The 16,614-nt window shown below is 42.0% G+C and overlaps 1 long non-coding RNA gene across 1 annotated transcript; it reads right to left on the bottom strand.

The window, feature by feature from the left end:
* Positions 1 to 4,635: 4,635 nt before the first annotated feature.
* Positions 4,636 to 15,160, bottom strand: LOC135566824 (uncharacterized). The gene is made up of 3 exons (XR_010462191.1): positions 15,026 to 15,160; positions 12,819 to 12,917; positions 4,636 to 5,340 (listed from the first exon to the last, which is right to left on the bottom strand). It is a non-coding gene; the product is annotated as an uncharacterized LOC135566824 (long non-coding RNA).
* Positions 15,161 to 16,614: the final 1,454 nt, after the last annotated feature.

Genomic DNA, 16,614 nt, shown 5'->3' with positions numbered 1-16,614 from the left:
GTAGTTGAGGTAATAATGAGGCTATAAGGAGTACCAGTACTGAGTCAATGTGCAGGGTACCAGGTAGTTGAGATAATAATGAGACTATAAGGAGAACCAGTACTGAGTCAATGTGCAGGGTACCATTTAGTTGAGGTAATAATGAGACTATAAGGAGTACCAGTACTGAGTCAATGTGCAGGGTACCAGGTAGTTGAGGTAATAATGAGGCTATAAGGAGAACCAGTACTGAGTCAATGTGCAGGGTACCAGGTAGTTGAGGTAATAATGAGGCTATAAGGAGAACCAGTACTGAGTCAATGTGCAGGGTACCAGGTAGTTGAGGTAATAATGAGACTATAAGGAGTACCAGTACTGAGTCAATGTGCAGGGTACCAGGTAGTTGAGGTTAATAATGAGTCTATAAGGAGTACCAGTACTGAGTCAATGTGCAGGGTACCAGGAAGTTGAGGTAATAATGAGGCTATAAGGAGAACCAGTACTGAGTCAATGTGCAGGGTACCAGGTAGTTGAGGTAATAATGAGGCTATAAGGAGAACCAGTACTGAGTCAATGTGCAGGGTACCAGGTAGTTGAGGTAATAATGAGGCTATAAGGAGTACCAGTACTGAGTCAATGTGCAGGGTACCAGGTAGTTGAGGTAATAATGAGACTATAAGGAGAACCAGTACTGAGTCAATGTGCAGGGTACCAGACCGGGTTGTGCAGGGCACTTCCGGGTTGGAGCGAGCGGTCGCATCTGCACTCGGTCCGCAGGTAGTATTACATTTCATTACATTTCATTATAGTACAACGATTTGATTTGTCTAATCTTATCAATTTCTTCTTAGCTAGCTACACAGCCGTCTTTGTTTCATAGATAATTGCGTAATTATCGTATTTCGTCGTCCTAACGCAGTCTACACTGCCCTGCAGCTAGCTAACGTCCACCGTTAGCTAGTCCACCGTCTACCGATTAGCAGCACAACTATTACACTCAACTGAACGACTTGATTAGTGTAGTGTTAGCTAGCTACATGGTTGTCTTTGCTGTCTTCGTACCCAAGATAATTGTGTAGTTTAGAGTGTGTAGTTTTATGTCGTCCTTAACATAGGAGACTCTGCTAGCTAGCCAACAGCTAGCCAACGTCTACCGAACAGAACTTCTGCACTCAACAATCCGGTCGCATTTCGCTTCGCTCCACAGGTAGTATCACATTTTTCATTTCATTTCATTACAGTACAACGGCTTGATTTGTTTGATCGTAGCTAGCTACATAGCTAGCTACACAGCCGTCTTTGTATCAAAGATAATTGTGTAGTCTAGAGCGACTTCCTAGGTTAGTTAGCCAGCTATTGTCGTTCTTTTAACGCAACGTAACGTAATCAACACTGCTAGCTAGCCAGCTAGCCCCGAATAGCAGCACAGTAGAAACTATTACACTCAACGGAACGACTTGATTAGTGTAGTGTCAACAACGCAGCCAATGCCAACTAGCCTACTTAGTCAACAACGCAGCCTCTGCCAGCTAGCCTACTTCAGCAGTACTGTATCATTTTAATCATTTTAGTCAATAAGATTCTTGCTAAGTAAGCTTAACTCTCTGAACACTCGTGACGTGTAGTCCACTTGTCATTCCAATCTCCTTTGCATTAGCGTAGCCTCTTGTGTAGCCTGTCAACTATGTGTCTGTCTATCCCTGTTCTCTCCTCTCTGCACAGACCATACAAACGCTCCACACCGCGTGGCCGCGGCCACCTAATCTGGTGGTCCCAGCGCGCACGACCCACGTGGAGTTCCAGGTCTCCGGTAGCCTCTGGAACTGCCGATCTGCGGCCAACAAGGCAGAGTTCATCTCCGCCTATGTCTCCCTCCAGTCCCTCGACTTCTTGGCACTGACGGAAACATGGATCACCACAGACAACACTGCTACTCCTACTGCTCTCTCTTCGTCTGCCCACGTGTTCTCGCACACCCCGAGAGCTTCTGGTCAGCGGGGTGGTGGCACCGGGATCCTCATCTCTCCCAAGTGGTCATTCTCTCTTTCTCCCCTTACCCATCTGTCTATCGCCTCCTTTGAATTCCATGCTGTCACAGTTACCAGCCCTTTCAAGCTTAACATCCTTATCATTTATCGCCCTCCAGGTTCCCTCGGAGAGTTCATCAATGAGCTTGATGCCTTGATAAGCTCCTTTCCTGAGGACGGCTCACCTCTCACAGTTCTGGGCGACTTTAACCTCCCCACGCCTACCTTTGACTCATTCCTCTCTGCCTCCTTCTTTCCACTCCTCTCCTCTTTTGACCTCACCCTCTCACCTTCCCCCTACTCACAAGGCAGGAAATACGCTCGACCTCATCTTTACTAGATGCTGTTCTTCCACTAACCTCGTTGCAACTCCCCTCCAAGTCTCCGACCACTACCTTGTATCCTTTTCCCTCTCTCTCTCATCCAACACTTCCCACACTGCCCCTACTCGGATGGTATCGCGCCGTCCCAACCTTCGCTCTCTCTCCCCCGCTACTCTCTCCTCTTCCATCCTATCATCTCTTCCCTCTGCTCAAACCTTCTCCAACCTATCTCCTGATTCTGCCTCCTCAACCCTCCTCTCCTCCCTTTCTGCATCCTTTGACTCTCTATGTCCCCTATCCTCCAGGCCGGCTCGGTCCTCCCCTCCCGCTCCGTGGCTCGACGACTCATTGCGAGCTCACAGAACAGGGCTCCGGGCAGCCGAGCGGAAATGGAGGAAAACTCGCCTCCCTGCGGACCTGACATCCTTTCACTCCCTCCTCTCTACATTTTCCTCTTCTCTCTCTGCTGCTAAAGCCACTTTCTACCACTCTAAATTCCAAGCATCTGCCTCTAACCCTAGGAAGCTCTTTGCAACCTTCTCCTCCCTCCTGAATCCTCCTCCCCTCCCCCTCCTCCCTCTCTGCAGATGACTTCGTCAACCATTTTGAAAAGAAGGTCGACGACATCCGATCCTCGTTTGCTAAGTCAAACGACACCGCTGGTTCTGCTCACACTGCCCTACCCTGTGCTCTGACCTCTTTCTCCCCTCTCTCTCCAGATGAAATCTCGCGTCTTGTGACGGCCGGCCGCCCTACAACCTGCCCGCTTGACCCTATCCCCTCCTCTCTTCTCCAGACCATTTCCGGAGACCTCCTCCCTTACCTCACCTCGCTCATCAACTCATCCCTGACCGCTGGCTACGTCCCTTCCGTCTTCAAGAGAGCGAGAGTTGCACCCCCTTCTGAAAAAACCTACACTCGATCCCTCCGATGTCAACAACTACAGACCAGTATCCCTTCTTTCTTTTCTCTCCAAAACTCTTGAACGTGCCGTCCTTGGCCAGCTCTCCCGCTATCTCTCTCAGAATGACCTTCTTGATCCAAATCAGTCAGGTTTCAAGACTAGTCATTCAACTGAGACTGCTCTTCTCTGTATCACGGAGGCGCTCCGCACTGCTAAAGCTAACTCTCTCTCCTCTGCTCTCATCCTTCTAGACCTATCGGCTGCCTTCGATACTGTGAACCATCAGATCCTCCTCTCCACCCTCTCCGAGTTGGGCATCTCCGGCGCGGCCCACGCTTGGATTGCGTCCTACCTGACAGGTCGCTCCTACCAGGTGGCGTGGCGAGAATCCGTCTCCACACCACGTGCTCTCACCACTGGTGTCCCCCAGGGCTCTGTTCTAGGCCCTCTCCTATTCTCGCTATACACCAAGTCACTTGGCTCTGTCATAACCTCACATGGTCTCTCCTATCATTGCTATGCAGACGACACACAATTAATCTTCTCCTTTCCCCCTTCTGATGACCAGGTGGCGAATCGCATCTCTGCATGTCTGGCAGACATATCCGTGTGGATGACGGATCACCACCTCAAGCTGAACCTCGGCAAGACGGAACTGCTCTTCCTCCCGGGGAAGGACTGCCCGTTCCATGATCTCGCCATCACGGTCGACAACTCCATTGTGTCCTCCTCCCAGAGCGCTAAGAACCTTGGCGTGATCCTGGACAACACCCTGTCGTTCTCAACTAACATCAAGGCGGTGGCCCGTTCCTGTAGGTTCATGCTCTACAACATCCGCAGAGTACGACCCTGCCTCACACAGGAAGCGGCGCAGGTCCTAATCCAGGCACTTGTCATCTCCCGTCTGGATTACTGCAACTCGCTGTTGGCTGGGCTCCCTGCCTGTGCCATTAAACCCCTACAACTCATCCAGAACGCCGCAGCCCGTCTGGTGTTCAACCTTCCCAAGTTCTCTCACGTCACCCCGCTCCTCCGCTCCTTCCACTGGCTTCCAGTTGAAGCTCGCATCCGCTACAAGACCATGGTGCTTGCCTACGGAGCTGTGAGGGGAACGGCACCTCAGTACCTCCAGGCTCTGATCAGGCCCTACACCCAAACAAGGGCACTGCGTTCATCCACCTCTGGCCTCCTCGCCTCCCTACCACTGAGGAAGTACAGTTCCCGCTCAGCCCAGTCAAAACTGTTCGCTGCTCTGGCCCCCCAATGGTGGAACAAACTCCCTCACGACGCCAGGACAGCGGAGTCAATCACCACCTTCCGGAGACACCTGAAACCCCACCTCTTTAAGGAATACCTAGGATAGGATAAAGTAATCCCTCTCACCCCCCCTCCCCCTGAAAAGATTTAGATGCACTACTGTTCCACTGGAGGTCATAAGGTGAATGCACCAATTTGTAAGTCGCTCTGGATAAGAGCGTCTGCTAAATGACTTAAATGTAAAATGTAAATGTACCAGGTAGTTGAGGTAATAATGAGACTATAAGGAGTACCAGTACTGAGTCAATATGCAGGGTACCAGGTAGTTGAGGTAATAATGAGGCTATAAGGAGTACCAGTACTGAGTCAATGTGCAGGGTACCAGGTAGTTGAGGTAATAATGAGACTATAAGGAGTACCAGTACTGAGTCAATGTGCAGGGTACCAGGTAGTTTAGGTAATTGAGGTAATAGCCACATGTAGGTAGGGGTATAAGTGACTAGGCAATAGGGATAGAGATTACATCTCCTCATCCAGGGAGTTCAGACACACACACACACACACACACACTTAGGGAGGGAATGTTGTGTTTGTTTTAAGACTATGAAAATGGACAAAATGATGAGCCTATGGATTATGAAAACAACAACAATAAATGGGAAAATGGGAGAGGAGAAATGACTAGAGACAGTGTTGTTTAACTCACTGACCATGACCCATGAGTTCTTCTTACCTTTGTTCAGTAGAAAAGTCTCCCTCTCTAAACTCTATAGGTTCCATCATAGACCGGTCACTCTTCATGGACACACAGCTGGGTACAGGAGAGGCTGGTCTCTCCTGCTTGATTGGACTTCAACACAACAGAGACAAACATTACATCTCTCATCTACTAAATGTATGGTGTTTTTGGTTTATGTCAGTTTCAATGTTTGTTACACTATAAATGGTTATTTAATGGTAAAATGAACTAGAAGTAAAATGAACTAGAAAATGTTATATTTTGCAATTCTGAGTAATTACTAGTTTAGTAAGGAATTAAACATTATTCAGTACTACTGCAGTTGCTCCATAATTCCAATAGATGGCAGCAGAAGACCACAAATGACATTTCAGAAGATCAGTTTAGTTTTCTCCCTGGATACACCACCAGTCCCCCTCACAGGAAAACTCCTGTGTGCTTCTTCCTGTCACAGGAAATGTTCCCTCCACTAGTACATTCATTGTCAATTCATCAACCAGCATCGACCCGCTCTCCAACTTCTCTCACAAGCAGACAACTCAGCCACCGCCAAAAAGCTTGTGTCGTCACTCTGCCTTCTTGCGAAAATGAGGGGCATTTTGAGGTAAATTCGCTAACCGTTGGATGCACTCTCATCTTTTCTATTCCGAGGCTGTTTAGTCCCAATATGAGATATTAAGAAAATATTTGAAAATGCATGTATACTAAGGTTGAGGTTAGAGCATCTGACTAGTGATTATTTGGCTGTATATTTTTTATAAATATTTAGCAATTAAAAGTTATTAATTAATGTACAGACATTGAGGCAGCTGAAAAATAAACTGTGTTTTTCTGGTTAATTCCTTAGATCAGTCTCAAACATGCCCTATCTATCCTAAGCCAATTTCTGGACTTTCACATAGAGGTTACCAGGTCACCCAGTTCAAACCACATTTGAAAAATAAAAACACATGTGGCTTGTTGATCAAGTGCCTTGAAATAATAAATATAATAAAATAACTAATAACAAAATAAAAACCGCACAGCGCTTAGACAGGTTTTGATTAACAAAATATTCAAATGCTAAAAAACAGTATGGGTTTATAGCTCTCTTGCTCCTCCCTGTGGCATTCTGTGGGTACTACATAACTCAAAGCGGACACCTGCTAGGCTCATAATCTGAGGTAGCAACTGCGACAGATCTACAAATCAATGAGCTAGTCCATGTGGTTTGCAACTCAGTGAACCTGCGCAGCATTCATTTAATTCGATGTCAACAAATGAAGATTCCAATTCATATCAAATTACCCAGCAGCCATTTAGATACAACAAATCGTCACAACAATTAAATCATTCTTAATTAAAACAAATTATTCTGGCTGCTTAAATCGGCCACATCTTGAAAACTAGGACAGGGACATGCGTTTTGTTTAAGTTCAACACTTTTCTGAAAACCAATACGGGCTCCCAAGTGGTGCAGCCGTCTAAGACATCTCAGTACTAGAGGACCCTGGTGCAGCCGTCTAAGACATCTCAGTACTAGAGGACCCTGGTGCAGCCGTCTAAGACATCTCAGTACTAGAGGGTCACTACAGACCCTGGTGCAGCGCTCTAAGGCATCTCAGTACTAGAGGACCCTGGTGCAGCGGTCTAAGACATCTCAGTACTAGAGGACCCTGGTGCAGCGGTCTAAGGCATCTCAGTACTAGAGGACCCTGGTGCAGCGGTCTAAGGCATCTCAGTACTAGAGGACCCTGGTGCAGCGGTCTAAGGCATCTCAGTACTAGAGGACCCTGGTGCAGCGGTCTAAGACATCTCAGTACTAGAGGACCCTGGTGCAGCGGTCTAAGGCATCTCAGTACTAGAGGACCCTGGTGCAGCGGTCTAAGACATCTCAGTACTAGAGGACCCTGGTGCAGCGGTCTAAGGTATCTCAGTACTAGAGGATCACTACAGACCCTGGTTCAGTGGTCTAAGGCATCTCAGTACTAGAGGAGTCACTACAGACCCTGGTTCAGTGGTCTAAGACATCTCAGTACTAGAGGATCACTACAGACCCTGGTTCAGTGGTCTAAGGCACTGCATCTCAGTACTAGAGGATCACTACAGACCCTGGTTCAGTGGTCTAAGGCACTGCATCTCAGTACTAGAGGATCACTACAGACCCTGGTGCAGCGGTCTAAGGCATCTCAGTACTAGAGGAGTCACTACAGACCCTGGTTCAGTGGTCTAAGACATCTCAGTACTAGAGGATCACTACAGACCCTGGTTCAGTGGTCTAAGGCACTGCATCTCAGTACTAGAGGATCACTACAGACCCTGGTTCAGTGGTCTAAGGCACTGCATCTCAGTACTAGAGGATCACTACAGACCCTGGTTCAGTGGTCTAAGGCATCTCAGTACTAGAGGGTCACGACAGACCCTGGTTCAGCGGTCTAAGGCATCTCAGTACTAGAGGATCACTACAGACCCTGGTTCAGTGGTCTAAGGCATCTCAGTACTAGAGGATCACTACAGGCCCTGGTTCAGTGGTCTAAGGCATCTCAGTACTAGAGGGTCACTACAGACCCTGGTTCAGTGGTCTAAGGCATCTCAGTACTAGAGGATCACTACAGACCCTGGTTCAGAGGTCTAAGGCATCTCAGTACTAGAGGGTCACTACAGACCCTGGTTCAGTGGTCTAAGGCATCTCAGTACTAGAGGATCACTACAGACCCTGGTTCAGTGGTCTAAGGCATCGCAGTACTAGAGGACCCTGGTGCAGCGGTCTAAGGCATCTCAGTACTAGAGGATCACTACAGACCTTGGTTCAGCGGTCTAAGGCACTGCATCTCAGTATAATAAGTTACCTGTTTTTCCTGATTACTTCATAACTAGAGACATAATATAAGATATGGTAATGTTATGAAACTGGGCTCCATGGCAGATGCAATGAACTCGTTTCTATCAGAAAAAACATTGTTGAAAACGTCATGTGTTCAGCCTACTGAGGCTCCCTGAAAATAATATGCAAAAGTTTGGTCCTTGGACACAGAGGGGTTAAACACTAAAGATACCGTCCATCTAGTGAAGAGAGGAGAACCGGACAGAGGTAGCCAGCCTCCATCAACGAGAGAGGGAGAAGCCTCACCGGGATTTAACAGGTGGAAGAAACAACCGGGGAGCTCCATCGGTCCACAAGAAATGCAGACAGCCGGTGATGATGTAGTGGTAGCTATGGTAACTAGGATGCTCCTGGTAGAGTAGCTAGCTAGCTTACCGAGCTGTAACGACTAGCTAGGATAACTAGGATGCTGCTGGTAGAGTAGCTAGCTAACTTACCGAGCTGTACCGACTAGCTAGGATAACTAGGATGCTGCTGGTAGAGTAGCTAGCTAGCTTACCGAGCTGTACCGACTAGCTTGGATAACTAGGATGCTGCTGGTAGAGTAGGTAGCTAGCTTACCCATCTGTACCAACTAGCTTGACTAGCTAGCAGGTCGTTCGTCTGTCCCTCGTCTCGATGATGATGATGAATCCAGTGAACCACAAAATGAAACAAGGATAGAGAGTGAAAAGGATCTGGCTACACTCATACTGTCTCTGACCGTAAAGAAAAAAGCAAATTGAACAATAAACTTCGGTGTTTCAACACTGTAACAAACTCCGTCGTTATTCCCCAAGATCACCTCAGTCCACTCTGCGCGTAACCGGACAATATGCTTGGCGCCACACCGAACTGTACGGGGACGCGGACAGTTCTGTACGGGGACGAGGACAGTTCTGTACGGGGACGCGGACAGTTCTGTACGGGGACGAGGACAGTTCTGTACGGGGACGCGGACAGTTCTGTACGGGGACGCGGACAGTTCTGTACGGGGATGAGGACAGTTCTGTACGGGGACGAGGACAGTTCTGTACGGGACGAGGACAGTTCTGTACGGGGACGCGGACAGTTCTGTACGGGGACGCGGACAGTTCTGTACGGGGATGAGGACAGTTCTGTACGGGGACGCGGACAGTTCTGTACGGGGACGAGGACAGTTCTGTACGGGGACGAGGACAGTTCTGTACGGGGACGCGGACAGTTCTGTACGGGGATGAGGACAGTTCTGTACGGGGACGAGGACAGTTCTGTACGGGGACGAGGACAGTTCTGTACGGGGACGCGGACAGTTCTGTACGGGGATGAGGACAGTTCTGTACGGGGATGAGGACAGTTCTGTACGGGGACGAGGACAGTTCTGTACGGGGACGAGGACAGTTCTGTACGGGGATGAGGACAGTTCTGTACGGGGATGAGGACAGTTCTGTACGGGGATGAGGACAGTTCTGTACGGGGATGAGGACAGTTCTGTACGGGGACGCGGACAGTTCTGTACGGGGATGAGGACAGTTCTGTACGGGGATGAGGACAGTTCTGTACGGGGACGCGGACAGTTCTGTACGGGGACGCGGACAGTTCTGTACGGGGATGAGGACAGTTCTGTATAGGGACGTGGGAAGTTCCAGAACACAATAACTAAACACAGGATTTGTGGGTTACATTAGTAATTAGTAATATTCATATTGTATTATGATTATGTAAATCAAAATTCCGGGGGGGGGGGGGGGGGGGGTAAGAATGGAGCAGAATAGACATTTTTGGTTGTTTGCTGTAACTAATAGACAAAGTTGTATTGTATTGTAATGTATTGTATTGTATTATAATGTATTGTAATGTATTGTATTGTATTGTAATGTAATGTATTGTAATGTAATGTATTGCAATGTATTGTTTTGTAATGCATTGTATTGTATTGTTTTGTAATGCATTGTATTGTATTGTAATGTATTGTAATATATTGTATTGTAATGTATTGTATTGTATTGTATTGTAATGTATTGTAATGTATTGTATTGTATTGTAATGTATTGTAATGTATTGTATTGTATTGTATTGTAATGTATTGTATTGTATTGTAATGTATTGTATTGTATTGTATTATAATGTATTGTAATGTATTGTATTGTATTGTAATGTAATGTATTGTAATGTATTGTATTGTATTGTAATGTATTGCAATGTATTGTTTTGTAATGCATTGTATTGTATTGTAATGTATTGTAATATATTGTAATGTAATATATTGTATTGTAATATATTGTATTGTAATGTAATATATTGTATTGTAATGTATTGTATTGTATTGTATTGTATTGTAATGTATTGTATTGTATTGTAATGTATTGTATTGTATTGTATTGTAATGTATTGTATTGTATTGTAATGTAATGTATTGTAATGTATTGTATTGTTTTGTAATGTAATGTATTGTAATGTATTGTAATGTATTGTATTGTATTGTATTGTATTGTATTGTAATGTATTGTATTGTATTGTATTGTAATGTATTATAATGTATTGTATTGTTTTGTAATGTAATGTATTGTAATGTATTGTAATGTATTGTATTGTATTGTATTGTAATGTATTGTATTGTATTGTATTGTAATGTATTGTAATGTATTGTAATGTATTGTATTGTTTTGTAATGTAATGTATTGTAATGTATTGTAATGTATTGTATTGTATTGTATTGTAATGTATTGTATTGTATTGTATTGTAATGTATTGTAATGTATTGTAATGTATTGTATTGTTTTGTAATGTAATGTATTGTAATGTATTGTATTGTAATGTATTGTATTGTAATGTATGTAATGTAATGTATTGTAATGTAATGTATTGTAATGTATTGTATTGTATTGTATTGTATTGTTTTGTAATGTAATGTATTGTAATGTAATGTATTGTATTGTAATGTATTGTATGTAATGTAATGTATTGTAATGTAATGTATTGTATTGTATTGTATTGTATTGTAATGTATGTAATGTAATGTATTGTATTGTAATGTATTGTAATGTAATGTATTGTATTGTATTGTAATGTATTGTAATGTATTGTATTGTTTTGTAATGTAATGTATTGTAATGTAATGTATTGTATTGTAATGTATTATATTGTAATGTATGTAATGTAATGTATTGTAATGTAATGTATTGTATTGTATTGTATTGTATTGTAATGTATGTAATGTAATGTATTGTATTGTAATGTATTGTAATGTAATGTATTGTATTGTATTGTAATGTATTATAATGTATTGTATTGTAATGTATTGTAATGTAATGTATTGTATTGTATTGTATTGTATTGTAATGTATTGTATTGTAAACAAGTCATCCAGAGTTGATGTGGGCCATCGTTCAAACAAAGAGATGCCTCCCTGACCACCAGTGTGTTTGGATATAATGAAGATCAATTCAGTGAAGAAGAACCTCTAGAGTTCTGACCAAAGAGCCCTATAAAGGGTTAAATATATACTGTATACTCAGACAGGCTAACCTCCTATAAAGGGTTAAATATATACTGTATACTCAGACAGGCTAACCTCCTATAAAGGGTTCTATATATACTGTATACTCAGACAGGATAACCTCCTATAAAGGGTTCTATATATATTCTACATGTACTGTATACTAAGACACTTCCTAACCTCCTATAAAGGGTTCTATATATATTCTATATATACTGTATACTAAGACACTTCCTAACCTCCTATAAAGGGTTCTATATATATTCTATATATACTGTATACTCAGACACTTCCTAACCACCTATAAAGGGTTCTATATATATTCTATATATACTGTATACTCAGACACTTCCTAACCTCCTATAAAGGGTTCTATATATATTCTATATATACTGTATACTCAGACACTTCCTAACCTCCTATAAAGGGTTCTATATATATTCTATATATACTGTATACTCAGACACTTCCTAACCTCCTATAAAGGGTTCTATATATATTCTATATATACTGTATACTCAGACACTTCCTAACCTCCTATAAAGGGTTCTATATATATTCTATATATACTGTATACTCAGACACTTCCTAACCTCCTATAAAGGGTTCTATATATATTCTATATATACTGTATACTCAGACACTTCCTAACCTCCTATAAAGGGTTCTATATATATTCTATATATACTGTATACTCAGACACTTCTAACCTCCTATAAAGGGTTCTATATATATTCTATATATACTGTATACTCAGACACTTCCTAACCTCCTATAAAGGGTTCTATATATATTCTATATATACTGTATCCTCAGACACTTCCTAACCTCCTATAATGGGTTCTATATATATTCTATATATACTGTATACTCAACGATCAGAATAAACACTATAAAGTTTTGCTGCCAACATATTAGATAATAATTAAGAGGCTAAATGATTGTGTCATGCTAAAAATTTATAGAGGTGTGTGTGTGTGTGTGTGTGTGTGTGTGTGTGTGTGCGTGTGCGTGTGTGTGTGTGTGTGTGTGTGTTTTTGCTGGTGAGACAACCACATATCACAGTCTAATATACAGGATACAAACATTCCATTCCAGCTAAATAGCGTTTTGAAAAACAAAAATTCATACACAAAAAACTATTAATTAAAATGTTAGAACAACAATATTTTACAGACAAGGTTCCCCTGAGCAACACTGTCTGATAAATAACAAATGTGAAAAAGTTGTGGAAACACGTTTTACAAACAAACAACATTGTAATCTCACCTCTTAACTTTGGTGTCATGTTCCCCAGAGAGACTCATTTTAGAGACAGGGCCCCCCTTCTTTCTCGCTCCTGAGAGACTCATTTTAGAGAACTGACCCCTAAACAGAGATCCAACATGTTGGTTGTGGTTAACACAGTAACAACTAAACAGAGATCCAACATGTTGGTTGTGGTTAACACAGAGACAACTAAACAGAGATCCAACATGTTGGTTGTGGTTATTAACACAGTGACAACTAAACAGAGACCCAACATGTTGGTTGTGGTTAACACAGTGACAACTAAACAGAGATCCAACATGTTGGTTGTGGTTAACACAGTGACAACTAAACAGAGATCCAACATGTTGGTTGTGGTTAACACAGTGACAACTAACCAGAGATCCAACATGTTGGTTGTGGTTAACACAGTGACAACTAAACAGAGATCCAACATGTTGGTTGTGGTTAACACAGTGACAACTAAACAGAGATCCAACATGGTGGTTGTGGTTAACACAGTGACAACTAAACAGAGATCCAACATGTTGGTTGTGGTTAACACAGTGACAACTAAACAGAGATCCAACATGTTGGTTGTGGTTAACACAGTGACAACTAAACAGAGATCCAACATGTTGGTTGTGGTTAACACAGTGACAACTAAACAGAGATCCAACATGTTGGTTGTGGTTAACACAGTGACAACTAAACAGAGATCCAACATGTTGGTTGTGGTTAACACAGTGACAACTAATTATTTAATGTCAATTGTTCTCATTTATTCATTATCTCTTATAAATAAAACATTTACTAACAGACATAGAAACAGTCAGTGATTTAATGCATCACCTTGTGATTTATATGTTTCACCTTTTCTCAATGTAGTGGAACTAATAATAATAATAATAATGTCTCACTTTCTCTTTTAATAATTTCTCTCATTCTAGTGTGTTGTTTTGTTCAACAGGTATGATATTATGATGCTGTTACTGAATTCAGTTCATAATATTAATGTTAAGAAAAGTCTGTTCAGTGGTTTCATACCAAATTACACAGGAAGCAGGAGCTCATTGGAATTTAGAAAACAACAAATGTTCTGATATTCTGAAAAATGATTTAGAACTATGATACTAAATAACCACAATATACGAATTGTATCATACGTTATATGAACAACATGTTATTGAATGTGACTTGACTACACCCAGTTAGCTATATGAACAACATGTTATTGAATGTGACTTGACTAGACCCAGTTAGCTATATGAACAATATGTTATTGAATGTGACTTGACTACACCCAGTTAGCTATATGAACAACATGTTATTGAATGTGACTTGACTACACCCAGTTAGCTATATGAACAACATGTTATTGAATGTGACTTGACTACACCCAGTTAGCTATATGAACAACATGTTATTGAATGTGACTTGACTACACCCAGTTAGCTATATGAACAATATGTTATTGAATGTGACTTGACTACACCCAGTTAGCTATATGAACAACATGTTATTGAATGTGACTTGACTACACCCAGTTAGCTATATGAACAACATGTTATTGAATGTGACTTGACTACACCCAGTTAGCTATATGAACAACATGTTATTGAATGTGACTTGACTACACCCAGTTAGCTATATGAACAACATGTTATAATGTGACTTGACTACACCCAGTTAGCTATATGAACAACATGTTATTGAATGTGACTTGACTACACCCAGTTAGCTATATGAACAACATGTTATTGAATGTGACTTGACTACACCCAGTTAGCTATATGAACAACATGTTATTGAATGTGACTTGACTACACCCAGTTAGCTATATGAACAACATGTTATTGAATGTGACTTGACTACACCCAGTTAGCTATATGAACAACATGTTATTGAATGTGACTTGACTACACCCAGTTAGCTATATGAACAACATGTTATTGAATGTGACTTGACTACACCCAGTTAGCTATATGAACAACATGTTATTGAATGTGACTTGACTACACCCAGTTAGCTATATGAACAACATGTTATTGAATGTGACTTGACTACACCCAGTTAGCACCATTTTGTATGATTGAACTGTCACGTAGCTGTCCCAGGTGAAATGGACTGTTACATCTGAGTGTTTTACTGTCATTCACTATACTAAAATAACACCAGACATTTAATGTCTCTACACACTTTACAATAATCCCTGGGAAGAGTCTTACCTTGTAGCCTGAATTCACAACCAGAACATGTCAAGTCATTGGGATATTTTCCGTTGTGCTGAGAGATCACCTTCCTGATGACAAGTGTCTCTGTATCTATGTTCTAGGTTCAGTTGATCTTTGGATGCAATAATATCTGGTCAAAGTCTAGTGACACAACACCATGGTATATCATAACCATAACAGCAGTTTAACCGTTGGCCAGTAAAGGCCATGGCATATTATAACATGTAGAATCATTATGATGATCCAGGTTCATACTATAACATGTAGAATCATTATGATGATCCAGGTTCATACTATAACATGTAGAATCATTATTATGGATCCAGGTTCATACTATAACATGTAGAATCATTATGATGATCCAGGTTCATATTATAACATGTAGAATCATTATGATGATCCAGGTTCATACTATAACATGTAGAATCATTATGATGGATCCAGGTTCATACTATAACATGTAGAATCATTATGATGGATCCAGGTTCAACATATCTCTAACTTTGAAGGATACAATGGGGTCCCACATTATTGACACCCTTGATGTAAGTCGCTCTGGATAAGAGCGTCTGCTAAATTACTTAAATGTAAAATGTAAATAAAGATTTGTAAAACTGACTGTATAAAATAAATAATTCTAAGACTGAGCTATATTGTACACTCAAACAAAATTATGAAATTAAATGATTTTCTACTAATACAATATGGCTCAGAGAAAGAGATTGTGTTTAACAAGTAATAATTTCTCTCTAAAGGTTCGGGGTCAAAATTGACACCCCTTTCAATACCTCACCTTGTGTGGATAACGGCACTGAGCCTTTTTCTAAAAGGTTTTATGAGTTGGAGAACACATTGGGAGTGATCTTAGACCATTCCTCCTTACAGAATCCTTACAAATCTTCCCAGTTTGTTTTCTTACCATGAACAACTGACAAACTAACAAAACTGTGTATTAGTCGCCCTCTAGTGGTAGGTGGTGATAATGTCTCCACACTCCTCTCTCTCACAAACATCGACTATGACCTGACGAATGAGCCATCCTGATTAAAGATTCCCACAATACTCTGTGTGTGTCTGTGTGTATGTGTGTCTGTGTGTGTGTGTGTGTGTGTGTCTCTCTCTGTGTGTGTGTGTGTGTGTGTGTGTGTGTGTGTGTGTGTGTGTGTGTGTGTGTGTGTGTGTGTGTAGACCTGCCAGGCTGTTAGGTTACTGGACCATGGAAACCTACTGAGATTCTGCCATACAGAGAGAGATACAAATGAACATGATTAAAATACATGAAACCGTGTTAAACACAAGTCCATGTATGTTGTTCTCTCTGTTTACAGGACTAGAAGTCTGGTTAAAACACATCAGCATCAACATGCTGGCTTCAACCCAACCCTAACCCAACCCTAACCCAACCCAACCCAACCCTAACCCAACCCAACCCTAACCCTAACCCTAACCCAACCCAACCCAACCCTAACCCCAACCCTAACCCCAACACAACCCCAACCCTAACCCAAACCTGACCCAACCCTAACCCAACCCAACCCTAACCCAACCCAACCCAACCTAACCCCAACCCAACCCTAACCCCA

This window comes from Oncorhynchus nerka, unplaced genomic scaffold, assembly GCF_034236695.1.
Source record: "Oncorhynchus nerka isolate Pitt River unplaced genomic scaffold, Oner_Uvic_2.0 unplaced_scaffold_3203, whole genome shotgun sequence".
NCBI classification, from domain to species: domain Eukaryota; kingdom Metazoa; phylum Chordata; class Actinopteri; order Salmoniformes; family Salmonidae; genus Oncorhynchus; species Oncorhynchus nerka.
The sequence above is the reverse complement of the archived record's forward strand: the minus strand, read 5'-3'. Positions and strand labels throughout refer to the sequence as shown.